Genomic DNA, 14,696 nt, shown 5'->3' with positions numbered 1-14,696 from the left:
TATTTATAAGAGGACACCCCATAAATGTTATACATGAGTCCAGCTGGTATTTTACTAATCAGAATTGGTCACAAATGAAAAACTAACCCATAATCTCAAACAGTAGAAAACAGTTGCAATCTTAAAAGGATACTACGTAAATAAGAGTACCAGTGCCACACTGTCAATTCCTTGATTCAAACTTTCTCTGTTGAGGCAGGAATGAAAAAACCTTGACCCCAACCTTCTGCTGGAAGAAAAAAGGCAATTTTCTGCAAAGTTCTTTACTCGAATCTCCTGTCCAAAGACAGAGACTGAAGCCCTCACTAAGAGAGAATTTGAAAATATCCCAAATAAAGTCTAGACTTACAATCAGAGTAGAAGGGCTGAATTCAGGAGAACTTACCTGAAGCACCTGATGGGACTTTTTATTTTTTATTTAAAAAAAATTTTTTGGGGCCGGGCACAGTGGCTCACACCTGTAATCCCAGCACTTTGGGAGGCTGAGATGGGTGGATCACAAGGTCAGGAATTCGAGACAAAGCCTGGCTAATATAGTGAAACGCCGTCTCTACTAAAAATACAAAAAATATGTTGGGTGTGGTGGCATGCACCTGTAGTCCCAGCTACTCAGGAGGCTGAGGCAGGAGAATCACTTGAACCTGGGAGGTGGAGGTTGCAGTGAGAGATTGTGCCACTGCACTCTGGCCTGGGCCACAGAGCAAGACTCCATCTCAAAAAAAAAAAAAAATGTATGCTGAGATAAAGTCTATAAACATTCTTATAATAATTTATATTTAGGGAATATAAATTATAAAGCGTAAGGAAACATGCCATTTCACTGGGAACATTTTTTTGTGATTGGTATATGAAATAAACGCATATCTTATCATTGTAGAATCTTAGAGTAGTTGAGGGGATGCTGCATTGCTATAAAGAAATGAAAATTGATCAGCGTGACCAACATGGTGAAACCCTGTCTTTACTAAGAATACAAAAATTAGCCAGGCGTGGTGGTGCATGCCTGTAATCCCAGCTACTCAGGAGGCTTGGGCAGGATAATCACTTGAACCTGGGAGGGGGAGGTTGCAGTGAGCTGAGATCACGCCACTGCACTCCAGCCTGGGAAACAGAGTGAGGCTCTGTCTCGAAAATAAATAAATAAATAATACATTGTGCTATATTTAGTCTAATTCTTTTCCTAAGAGAAAAAGACATTTTAAGTAACAAAAATAACTTCAAAAAAAAAAAAAAAAGAAAGATGAAGTGTGTGTGTGTGCTTTGGGTTTTCCCTGCAGGCATTCACGATGAAGCCTAACCACGGTGGGATACTCAGGGTATAGAAACAGTGGCGAATAAGAGTGGTCCAACTGTGGTTAATCTTGTTTTTACACGAAGATCTTAATTTTTCTATACAATCAAAGCATCTGTCCTAAAAGTGGAGGGGTTTTGTCTCTTCCTCTGTGATCCTTATTCCTGTCACTTTTTCTTGTCTGGTTGTGTTATCATCCCTTTCTTATTCTCTGTTTTGATGGAAATGGCTAGGGGGTTTACCATTATATTGATGTTCACCATATGATTTTTGGTATATGCCCCTCATTGGGTATATAGGCTGGGCTGCTATAATATCTTTCTCTGTCATTTCTTTAGCAATGGAAACATTAAAACAATGGCTACCTGAAGAAGATGAAGGAAAGGTAGAAATGGTGGCATTGAAGTAGATGAGGAACAGCTAGAACCAAGATCTGATGATGAGGATAATACGTAAGTAGATCATTCACCGATACTTAAGTCAAGCACTGGTACCAGGTGAAAATGCTGCTGCTGAGACATTGGAAATAGCCGCCTGAGACCTAGCTACAAAGATCAAGTTTGACAATGCACGGGTTTAGTTCTGGGCGCTCCATTCTTCTCCAATAGCATCATTTTCTACATTTGCCTCAGTGATATTCTGTCTTAATTTCCATGGCTTTATCGTACCTCCTGATATCTGGTAGGGTGAGTCCTCACACCCTGTTCTAGACTTTAAAGGTTTTTCTTCAAAATTGTCTTAACTGTGGTTTCCCATTACCCATCGTACACTGTACATCAAGCTTGTTCAAGCCACAGCCCAGGACGGCTTTGAATGCAGCCCAACGCAAGTTTAGAAACTTTCTTAAAACATTATGAGATTTTTGAATTTTTTTTTCTTTTAGCTCATCAGCTGTCATTAGTGTTAGTGTATTTTATGTGTGACCCAAGACAATTCTTGTTTTTCCAATGTGGTCCAGGGAAGCCAAAAGTATTGGACACCCTGCTGTACATCTTTGCATTCTCTACAAAGTATGAGCAACTTTGTTGGGATTTTGGTGGGAATGACATTATATTTGTTGATTAAATTATGGGAATTGGCATATTTGGGATTACAAATCTTTTTTTTTTCTTTTTTTGTGACGGAGTTTCACTCTTGTTACCCAGGCTGGAGTGCAATGGCGTGATCTCAGCTCACCACAACCTCCGCCTCCTGGGTTCAGGCAATTCTCCTGCCTCAACCTCCCGAGTAGCTGGGATTACAGGCACGTGCCACCATGCCCAGCTAATCTTTTTTATTTTTTGTAGGTAAGAGGTCTTGTTATGTTATGCAGGCTGGTCTTGAACTTCTGACTTCGAGCTGTCCTCCCATGCTGGCCACCCAAAGTGCTGGGATTACAGGTGTGAACCACTGCACTTGGCAAAAAAAAAATGTTTAATTGGCAAATAAAAATTGTATTAATAAGCTGGGCGTGGTGGCTCATGCCTGTAATCCCAGCACTTTGGGAGGCAGAGGCAGGTAGATCACGAGCTAAGGAGATCGAGACCATCCTGGCCAACATGCTGAAACCCGTCTCTACTAAAAATACAAAAAATATTAGCTGGGCCTGGTGGTATGCGCCTGTAGTCCCAGCTACTCAGGAGGCTGAGGCAGGAGAATCTCTTGAACCTGAGAGGTGGAGGTTGCAGTGAGCTGAGATCATGCCACTGCCCTCCAGCCTGGCAACAGAGTGAGACTCTGTCTCAAAAATAAATTGTATTAATATATATCAATGGTATACAATGTTTTGAAATATGTACACATTGAGGAATAGCTAAATCAAGCTAATACATATATGCATTACCTCACATGCTTATTTATTTGTGGTGAGAGCACTTAAAATCTACTGCCTTAGCAATTTTCAATTATACAATAAATTGTTATTAACTGTAGTCACCATGCTGTACCATAGATCTTCTGAAATTATTCTACCTGTCAAAGTGAAATTTTGTACCCTTTGACCATCATCTCCTGGCTTTTCCTTCCACCTTCTCCAACCCCCAGCCCCTAGAAACGAGCATTCTCCTCTCTGCTTCTATGAGTTCGATTGTTTTTGATTCCACATATTAGTGAGCTCATACGGAATTTGTCTTTCTGTGTCTGGCTTATTTCACTTGGCAGAATGCCCTCCAGGTTCATCCATGTTGTCACAAATGCTGGACTTTCCTTCTTTTTAAAGGTTGAGTAGTATTCCATTCTGTGCATATACCGTATTTTCTTTATGCATTAATGTATTGATGTGACTATAAATCTTAATATCCATAAATATAGTATAGCTCTCTATTTATGTCTCTTTGTATTTTTCAATATTTTTACAATTTTCTTTATGGCATAGTACCACTTAACTTTGTTGTTATTGCTTTTATAAATGGGATTTTTAATATTTTAATTTAATTTATTTTTTATAGAGATGGGGTCTGTGTTGCCCAAGCTGGTCTTGAACTCCTGAGCTCAAGTGATCCTCCTGTCTCAGCCTCCCAAAATGCTGGAATTATAGGAGCGAGCCACTGTGCCTGCCTAATTTTATTTTTTAATTGAAAAACGATAATTTGACATATTCATAGAGTACATAGTGATGTTTCAATACATACAATGTATAGCAGTCGGTTCAGCATAATTAGCAAATCCATCATCTTAAACATTTATTGTTTCTTTGTGTTGGGAACATTTAATATCCTCCTCCTAGCTGTTTAAAACTATATACCAGGTATTAATGTTAACTGGAGTCATCCTACAGTGGTATAGAACACTAGTGTTTATTCCTCTTATCTAGCTGTAGTTTTCTGTCCTTTAACAAATCTCTTCCTTTTTTTCCTCTTGTGTTTTCAAATTGGCAACTGCTAATGTATAGAACACTACTGATGTATCCTGTAGCTTTACTAAACTCTCTTCTTAGTTTTAAATTTTGGAGTCCTTTGAATTTTTAAAATTTTATTATAATGAACGTAAGAACATCTGTTTTGAGACACGGGCTTTCTCTGTTGCCCAGGCTGGTGTGGCAGTATGATCATATTCACTGCAGCCTTGAACTCCTGGGCGCAAGCGATCCTCTTGCCTCAGCCTCTGGAATAGCTGGGACTGCAGGTGTAGCATGCCACCATGGCCAGTTAAGTTTTTTGTTTTTTTGTAGAGACAGAGTCTTGCTATGTTGCCCAGGCTGGACTTGAACACCTGACCTCAAGTGATCCTCCCACCTGGTGCTCCAATAAAGTAAATTATGAGCCAAATGCTGGGATTACAGCAGGAGCCACTATGCTTGGCCCCTAATTTACTTTTAAAATAAGTTCCAGGGCTGGTGCAATGGCTCACTCCTGTAATCCCAGCACTTTGGGAGGCTGAGGAATGCATAATTAGCTGGGCATGGCGGTGCATACCTGTAATCCCAGCTACTCGGGAGGCTGAGGCAGGAATATCGCTTGAACTCGGGAGGCAGATGTTGCAGTGAACCAACATTGTGCCCCAGGATTCTAGCCCGGCGACAGAGCGAGACTCCCTCTCAAAAAAAAAAAAAAAAAAGTTCCAAATTTTTTAAGTATACCCTTTTCAGCCTTCCTACTACCTCTTTACCAACAACTACACAGTCCTCCTCCCTAAAGTCAACCAATCTAACCGGCTTCTGGTGTATACTTCTCCAGATGAATTCCATACACACATAAGCAAAAATATATTTCTTTGTGTAAATGTGTTTTTTATAGAAATGGTTCCATAGTGCACTGTCCTGTAATTTGCTTTTTTTTCCCATTTAACAGTATTATGTTGAATACATATTATTATTTCAAAAACTAGCAGACATATAGTTTAAATTTCCAGAACAAAAAGTATTGGGTCAAAGAGCATGTACATTTGTAAATTGGATGTCATAAAACTCCTTCACAGACGTTAGACCTGTGAACATCAGTGTATGGAAGTGCCTATTTGCACACACATTCTCTTGCTCAGTGTGTTGTCAAATTATTGCATAATTGATAGGTTAAAATAAAAGTCAGTTCATGATAGTTTTAATTAGGATTTCTTTTATGAGCGAGGCTATCTTTCCATATGCTAAAGAGCCATCTTTATTTCCTCTTTCAGGAAAGTTCATTCGTGGGATATTAATTTAAAATTTAGGTATTAACATTGTATTGATTTGGGAACTTTTCACACTTTAGGGAAATTAGTCTTTTTTGAGACCGAGTCTTGCTCTTGTCACCCAGGCTGGAGTGCAGTGGTGCGATCTCGGCTCACTGCAATCTCGCCTTCCAGGTTCAAGCAATTCTCCTGCCTCAGCCTGCCGAGTAGCTGGGACTACAGGCACGTGCCACCACGCCCACCTAATTTTGTATTTTTAGTAGAGGTGGGGTTTCACCCATATTTGCCAGGCTGATCTTGAACTCCTGACTTCGTGATCCACCCTCCTTGGCCTTCCAAAGTGCTGGGATTACAGGCGTGAGCTACCTCGCCCGGGCTAATTAGATATATTTTGTATCTTCTCAATTATCTCCAATAATACCTCATTGTACTTTCATTTTTTTATTCTTTTTGTTCCTTTCCAGGTAAATTCTTCTTCTTCTTTCTTCCACCCACCTCTTTTTTTTTTTTTTTTTTTTCCTCCCCCCTTTTTTTTTTTTTTTTTTTTTGGGGACACAGTTTCACTCTTGCCACCCAGGCTGGAGTGCAATGGTGTGATCTCAGCTTACTGCAACCTCCGCCTCCTGGGTTCAAGTGATTCTCCTGCCTCCACCTCCCAAGTAGGTGGGATTACAGGTGCCAGCCCCTACGCTCAGCTAATTTTTGTATTTTTAGCAGAGATGGGGTTTCATCATGTTGGCCAGACTGGTCTCAAACTCCTGACCTCAGGCGATCCACGCACCTCGGCCTCCCAAAGTGCTGGGATTAATTGTGGGTGAGTTTTTGAATACTGTTTTCTAATCCTATCTTCGTACCATCTATTGAGTTTTTAATTTAAGTAATTATACATTTCGTGTACAAGATAATTATTTTTTCTTGTATTTATATGGTCTTGTTTCATTAATGCATAATTATTTCTCATAAAAAATTTAAATAAATGCTTTGCTTTAATTATCTCTTTGAGAATATTTTAGGAGATTTATCAAAATCCTCCATAAAAAGAATTTCATCTGGAGTTAGTTCATGGCCCAATTTTTTCTTTTATTAATTTTATGCCATCTGTCTTACCATTAGATTTGTTTAGGTGTTAGAATTTTAGTTTGTGGGCTCATTTTGTTTTGGAGGGTATAAAATTGCTTTTTCTTCCTTTCCTTCCTCTTCCTGTATACCTCCTAAATATCTAACAGGGTCTTCTCGTCTTCCTTGGGTTCCCCTCCATTCTTGCTATTTGGGACCCTTGAAGAGCAAGTGTGGTCTAGAAGAAAATCCCAGTAATGTGGCTTGTCTGTTTAGCCCCATCTGTGGAAGATAAATTCTCCCTAAGACATTCATAACCATAGATTTGACTTCACTTGTGTTCGGAGCTTGAATTATAATACTTGTATGGGCTGGAAGCATCCATGTTGAGAAATTAACACTAAAATTAACATTAAGGGGTGGTAATACTCCTAGGATTTTTAGAAGTAAATATTAGACACTCTGGAGGGATAAATGTTGGATTTTTTCACTAAAGCACTGGTGAAGCTGAACTTATAATTGAATATTTAAAAACAGAATCCACTGTGAGAGATAGCAAATACAATAAATGCTGATTAGACCATGAAGAACTTCAATAATATAATTATCTTAGGAAGACCATAATATTGTATATTTAAAATTATATAATTCAGGAATCTAAACATAAGAAAAACATAGTCCTTCAGTAAAGAACAAGAAGATTGTCTTAGCCTGTTTGGGCTACTCTAGATGAGCTAACAAAAATATCAGAAATACACTTCTAGTTCTAGAGGCTAGGAAGTCCAAGATCAAGGTGCCAGAAGATTTGGTGTCTGGTAAGGGCTAGCTTTCGGCTCGATACACAGCACCTGCTAGCTGTGTCCTCACTTGGTGGAAGGAGCAAACAAGCTTCCTTGGGCCTCTTCTATAAGGGCACTAATCCCACTCATGGCCTGATCACCTCCTAAAGGCTTCACCCCTCAGTACTATCACATTGAGGATTAGGCTTCAACACACGAATGGGAACAGGGGAACACACATTCAGACCATAGCAAAATTTATTTTTATTTTTTTCTGTTGACACCTGGCACTTTATTAGTGGGGAAACTCAGTCTGGCAGAGAGACTGGGAAATGAAACAATTACCAAGCAGCAACAATGAAAAGAGATTTATACCTAGACACAGCATAGTTTAAATAGTAGAGGAACAAAGACAAAGGAAGGATCTGTGTAAAGCACATATCTCAGGAATGGTAACAGTGTGAGCTGCACTTACTGGTCCACCCAAATGTATGGTCTCCAGTTTTAGTGGGGTTCTCCGTGATGACTGGCAATCCTAAGCCTGGTCCACTTCCTTCCCAGTGTAATGGAATCAGTGATTCCAAACCCTCATCCCTCACCTCATTCCCATCCGCCACGCTCTCATCGTGGGACTGTGCCTCCTCCTTCACAGAGATAGTATGCGGCCTGCAGAAGGAATCGTCTCAGTTTTCTGGCTCCATAACTTCTCTATATCTATGAGTCCTTCTCTCCTTTTCTTTCCCTGGCTTCCTTTTCCTAGGAAAAACTGTCCCTCTTCCTGCTGAAAGCCGGTGCTTCACATTTGCTCTAAAACTCAGACTCTTTTCAGTGACCTGGCTCCTATTGGTTATTCCACCTGTGTCCTGTTTTCCATATCTACTACCTCCTTTCCCTCAGCATACAAGCATGCCCAAATCTCTCCCATTAAAAACAACCACCACCAAAAACCATTGCCCCATGTTCTCTAAATAACAACATTCCTTTCCGAGCCAAGCTCCCTGAAAGAGGAGTTTAAACTCATTGTCACTGCCTTTTTGTTTTTGAGATGAGGGTCTTGCTCTGTTGCCCCGGCTAGAGTGCATGGCATGATCCTAGCTCACTACAACTGCAAACTGAGCTCAAGCAATCCTCCCACATCAGCCTCCTGAGTAGCTCTCCCAGAACTTTGGGAGGCTGAAGTGGGAGGATTGTTTGTACCCAGGAGTTTTTGACTAGCCTGGGCAACATAGTGAGACCTCCTATCTGCTAAAAATCAAAAAGCCAGGCATGGTGGCACTTGCCTGTAGTTTCCTGCTGTCACCACTTTCTTAACCTCCTATTGCTTTCTTGACCCACTGTACATTGGCTCCTGCTGTGTGGCACTTCTCTGGAATATTCTCTCAAAAGTCATCTATTACCTTGAAATTGCCAAGTCAGATAATCATTTCTCAGTCCTTATTTGGCTACTCCTTTGGCTTCCATGATACACACCTGCTTGGCTCTTAACAGCTCTTTCTCAATCTCCTCCACTTGCCACTTTAAGAGTCTCGCCGTCTCCCAGGCTGGAGTGCCGTGGTGAAATCTTGGCTCACTGCAACCTCTGCCTCCTGGGTTCAAGTGATTCTACTGCTTCAGGCTCCCGAGTAGTTGGGACTACAGGTGTGCGCCACCATGCCTGGCTAATTTTTTCTATTTTTAGTAGAGACGGGGTTTGGCCATGTTGGCCAGGCTGGTCTTGAACTCCTGACCTCACACTTGCTACTTAAATATTAGGTTGGTGCAGTTACTTTTAGGTTTTATTTAGGTTGATGCAGAATCTTTTCTTGATCTCCTATTCCCTTTCCTTTCTAAAAATACCAATGTTGCAGTCTTAGACATAATTTTAATTCCTGGTTCTATGAATTAGCAGCCATGAGATCTTCAACACATTTTTTAACCTCTTTGAGCCTCAGCTTCTTTATTTACAATTTGATGATGATAATGTCTACCTCGAAATGTTGTTAGTATTACATGAAATACAGTATAAGTACCCTAGGACAGTGACAGACATATAGTAAGAGCTCGATGCATGGCAATTGTTTTTTTTCTTTTTTTTTTTTTTAAATACTCTCTCCCTCTCCTCTTAAACATTAGATGATGGATGTTAATAAGTATAATAAAGGGTGTTTAACACAAGTGCAACTAAACAGAAGACTAATTCTCTCAACATTAGTTGTTTATCACGCTTAGAAAAACCTGGCTGAAAATGCAACTTTTATGTTGCTCAATTGGGGATGGAGTGAAAAGAAAAACAAGTTTTACATGTATTCTTCAGTGTTTTCATATCATGACGCTGATTTTACTGCTTATTATTTCAGAAATTTTGAAGAATCTGAAGATGAACTGAGAGATGAAGTAGTAGAATCCTTAGGAAAACTCGCTACTTTCAAAGGGGAAGAAAAAACAGACGAGGCCTCCACTGCCTCTCAGGATTCTGGAAAGTCAAGAGAAAAAGACGCGATAAGTGTGCAGAAACCTGAAGAATTAAGTGAAGGTTTGGAGAATATTTCTACTCCATCTAATGACCACATTTGTATTACTGATGAAGACCAAGGAACATCAACGACCAGTCAGAATGTACAAGTGTGATTATTGTACTTTTTCTTAATAAGTTAGTATCTGTTACCTATAGTATTTGGGTACAAGTCACAAATGCTCATTTACTGTAAGGGTTTTCTAGTCATCGCAAGGATGTATTAATTTTTCTTTCAATTTAGAAAGTACAACTAACTTTTGAGTGTAGACATTAATATTTTTAAAGTTTCGATTAAGAAATCTTTCAGCTAACACGTGGTAGGCAGAGTAATGTGGCTCAACACCTCCCTCCAAAACGTGTTCCGTCCTAATCCCCACAGTTTGTGAATAAGGCACAGGAGAATTAAAGTTGCAGGTGAAATTGTTTGCTCATCAGCTGACCTTAAAATAGGGAGGTTATCTTGGTTTATCCACGTGAGTGCAGTGTAATCACAAGAGTCCTTACGAGTGGAAGAGGAAGGCAAAAGAGAAAAGCAGAGAGATGGCAGCATGAAAAGGACTCAGCCTGATGTTGCTGGCCTTGAAGGTGGAGGACAAGGCCACAAACTAAGAATTCAGACAGCCTCTGGAATCTGGGAAAGGCAAAGAAATGGATTCTTCCCTAGAGCCTCCAGAAGGAACACAGCCCAGCCAACACCTTGATTTTATACTGGTGAGATCCACTTCAGATTTCTGACCTGCAGAACTGTAAGATAATAAATTTATGTTAACTAAGTTTGTGATAATTTGTTAGGACAGCAGTATAAAACAAATACAATATACAGATTCATTCATTTAACGTAATGAATCTGCTGTTTTATAAAACTGATTTTGAAATTTCTTGTTACATTGAATATACTTTTTTGAAGCTGACGCTGACACAGGAATAAGGCAATTGAGCAAGAACAAGGCAGGGTGTGTTAATTATGCACTAAATGACCATTAGTTTTATTGGATTAGTTTCCAGTAGTTTCAGGTGTATAGGTTGAGGGCAGGGACTGTATCTGGTCTTTATATCTTATAATGATCTCTTTATATACAGTTATTAGTACAGTCAGAAATGTTTCTTGAATTAGTATATAGCAAAACATTTCTTTATTAAGACTATAAGCTGTTTGGTGTAGGAAGCTAGACTTAAACTTTTTTTAATTGATCATAACAATTCCAGTGTTGAACATGTGCCTGGAGCTTACCAGATGTTTATTTAAACACTAATGAGTGTTTAAATAAAGTCTGGGCTTAGGAAGGAGAAAGTGGTTGTATTTCAACGTGGTAGAATTCTGCCTGAAATATCTGCTCTATAATAAAAGTCAAATGTCTCAATGATGCATTGTTAAGCTGAGAAAATAAAAATGAGGTGAGGTTGATCAGATAATTTTTTTTTTTTTTTTTTTTTTTTTTTAGGCGGTTTTTTTTTTTTTTTTTTTTTTTTTTTTGAGACGGAGTTTTGCTCTTGTTACCCAGGCTGGAGTGCAATGGCGCGATCTCAGCTCACCGCAACCTCCGCCTCCTGGGTTCAGGCAATTCTCCTGCCTCAGCCTCCTGAGTAGCTGGGATTACAGGCATGCACCACCACGCCCAGCTAATTTTTTGTATTTTTAGTAGAGATGGGGTTTCACCATGTTGACCAGGATGGTCTCGATCTCTTGACCTCGTGATCCACCCGCCTCGGCCTCCCAAAGTGCTGGGATTACAGGCTTGAGCCACCGCGCCCGGCCTGATCAGATAATTTCTAAGTTCTGTTTACTATTTACATTTCATATAATTTTCATTAAATGTGGAGAATGCAAGTCATTTGAGTCACCTGAGATATGTCCAGTTTGGAGTATCGTTAATGGAGTATCTGCAGCTCTTTCAGTGCTCAGTGTGTATACGTGTTTATTTACTTTCAGGACTAGTTCATAGGAAAACTGTTAGTGACTTCATTTAATCCTTATTCTGAACAGTATTTGAAAGCAATGGAAATGAAACATGATTCCTAAAAACCCCAAACATCCAAAGGTCAAGTCAACTAAATGAAAAAATAAAGGAAGAAAAAAAAAAGAATGTTTAAGGATGATAAATGAAGAGGCCAGGTGCAGTGGCTCAAAGTGGTAATCCCAACACTTTGAGAGGCTGAGGCAGGAGGACTGCTTGAGACCGAATTCAAGACCAGCTTAGGCAACATTGGGAAACACCCATCTCTACCCCCCACCCCCAAAAAAGAAAAAATTAGCTGGTGTGATGGTGTGCACCTGTGGTCCCAGCTATTCAGGAGGCTGAGGTGGGAGAACCACTTCAGCTTCAGCCTGGGAGGTTGAGGCTACAGTGAGCCATAATCCTTGATCACATCACTGCACTCCAGCTTGAGTGACAGTAAGACCCTGTTTCAAGAAGAAAAAAAAAAAAAAAAAAAGCTTATCAAGTTATTGGTTTGTTCCCATGACAAGATGCTTGGCTAAAGTATTTTAGATAACAGTCACCAAGCTTTACTCAACAATTCTGAAATCTTTGCTGTAAACTGGAAGTATTCACTGTGATAAGTATACATAACATTTACAACTGGTTTTGGTCCCTAATTCTAGACCTTACCCATTCTACACACACTATGAGCTAAATTACGTTCCTGAGGCATGGCTCTGATTACTTTGCTCAGGCTTTAGCCTTGGCCTCATGTGTTAAATTGAAACTGTTCATCAGAGCTGTATGCATTATAAAATTTTTTATTAGAAAAATCAGCCTCTTGCTATTGATGTATGATAGTATCAAAGTGATCTTTCTGTAAATGGTAGCAATAAGTGTAACAATACTTCAACCTCCTCTGTATCTAGTAACATTTGCATATAGTCCAAGTGAGCACAGAGCAAGAATATTGAAACACATGCTTCTCCAAAGCCAAGGGTGGCCTTACATTTAGGGTGGGAAAAGAGGCAAATGAGTTAGCAGAGGAGCAGCGGGAGATGGGGGGTAAATTGCAGGACATAATTTGCTTCTAAAAATTTGTGTAACATCTTGTAGTTATAAACTAAACTTTTCTATTGTACTGATTGACAGATTTGGCACAGACATAGTCTCATTTATTGTGAATATATATGAATATATCAGCGTTCTGGAGTCTGGGGTATATTTATATAAACACATATATTCTGAAAACATTGATAATCATACTGATCTCTATCTCATAATTTTGCCTATAACTTTATAAAATTCCTCAAAAATGATTTAAATCAAGTATACGAAGCTCTGTAGTTTTTTGTATGTCTGAAATATTCATTAAAAGTTTATTAAGCCTGACAACCTATTCTTAATGTTCCATAAGCAAGACAAACTTTTATTTTTCTTTCTTCTTTTATTGGCATATGGAGCTTGGGAATATTAGTGGGAGAACAAGATGACCATGTGAGGCATACAAAAGGCACCATGCTGGAAAGAATCCAAGGGAATGAAAAATCACTTATTTAAATCAAATTTAGACACAAACTTTGTATCTCTTAGATGTAAATCATGTCTAAATACAAATCTAAATCATATTTACAAATAATTATTACACAAAGCCTATGTAACACATCCTTTATAGTACACAACTGTAAATAAGAATACAAATCTCCACTGCTGTGGGTTCAAAACACAGCAGGCTTGGACCACTCAAAAATGACATTTGAGAGAAATTAAGTCATCCTGAAGTTCTGCAGGCAGATACTAGCAGACATACCACTTTGACACTTTTCATGCTGTCATTCAGAAAAAACAGAATACATGTTATACATTAGGAACATTGATAAAGAACATATATGCAAATTATATCTTCCAACGATTTATCTGTGATATATGAAAATCATTTAGAAGATGTAAGCTTAAAATATATCTTATGGAATTCCGGAAAACTTTTTCTTTACTACATCCTCTCCTTTTGCTCTGGGCATTTCAATTTATTTATCTATGGTCCCATATTTTCTCTGTGTAGATAAGTAGGCTGAGTATGAATCCTACTTCAAAATGTGGCTACAAAGTCAGAAAAAGCACTGGGCCAGGAGTCAGAATATCCAGGTTATACTTTTGATTCTTTCATTAAATAGCTTTGTGACACTGAAGGAGTCTGCCAAATTATTTAGATCTAAATTATTCTTGTCTGTAAAGCTGAAAATAAGAGAGAACTGGGCTAGAAAATCTATAGGGTTCCTTTCACTCCAATTTCTACCAGTCTTTTTCTAAATGGGATCATCTCTAACACAAAGTTACAATGGTGTGTCAGAACATCCTGTGACTGACCCTCTGTTTTGCTACTTTTTGATCTGATGACAGATGGCCTGCAGATAGATCAACAACCTAATTGGGAGTAGGTAAGCTGGCCAGATTGGTGAATGACTGAGAAGAGACTGCAAAGGAATAATATACCCTTTCATTTGCCCCTTAGCGCAAAGATGAATCAGGCTATGGAGGGGGTCAATTCGCTGTACTAGAAAGGATTGATTATATAGGCAGAAAATGCAAAAGTTTTAGGTCTTTATAGCCATGTCTGCCCACATATGTATTCACTTTTCCATGCTAGTTTTTCAGGATAGAAGTTGTATTAAATTTATACCAATTCCTAGCTACTGGCCTAGTAACTAAGAATCTACATTCAGTTGTAATGCATTAATAAACATAGGATTATAGAAGACATTTACTATGTAATGCTACCTTTAATTAAAGTAACTCAATTTTCAAAGTAGTTTCACCAACTTTCCATCTGATTCCAACTCTAAAAGGTAGTAGGGACTGGAATTAACAACTCCAGATTACAGATGAAACATCAGACTCAGAAAGGTAAAGGAGCCGCTTCAGTATCAAAAGGTCAGAAGTGCCGGGCGCGGTGGCTCAAGCCTGTAATCCCAGCACTTGGGAGGCCGAGGCGGGTGGATCACGAGGTCAAGAGATCGAGACCATCCTGGTCAACATGGTGAAACCCCGTCTCTACTAAAAATACAAAAAAT

General features: G+C 39.1%; 2 long non-coding RNA genes across 2 annotated transcripts in view; both read left to right on the top strand.

Annotated features, from left to right (window-relative positions):
* The first annotated feature begins 1,630 nt into the window (after positions 1 to 1,630).
* On the top strand, positions 1,631 to 11,119 carry LOC108313876. Its single transcript, XR_001829263.2, has 2 exons — positions 1,631 to 1,743; positions 9,549 to 11,119. It is a non-coding gene; the product is annotated as an uncharacterized LOC108313876 (long non-coding RNA).
* Positions 11,120 to 14,289: 3,170 nt separating this feature from the next.
* Positions 14,290 to 14,696, top strand: part of LOC108313875 — a 1,180-nt gene continuing 773 nt past the window's right edge. The window contains exon 1 of the long non-coding RNA XR_001829262.2: positions 14,290 to 14,556. This is a non-coding gene — a long non-coding RNA (uncharacterized LOC108313875). The remainder of the gene's footprint in view (positions 14,557 to 14,696) is intronic.

This window comes from Cebus imitator, unplaced genomic scaffold, assembly GCF_001604975.1.
Source record: "Cebus imitator isolate Cc_AM_T3 unplaced genomic scaffold, Cebus_imitator-1.0 Scaffold145, whole genome shotgun sequence".
Lineage (NCBI taxonomy): Eukaryota > Metazoa > Chordata > Mammalia > Primates > Cebidae > Cebus > Cebus imitator.
This window is presented reverse-complemented; position numbering and strand designations above follow the sequence as displayed.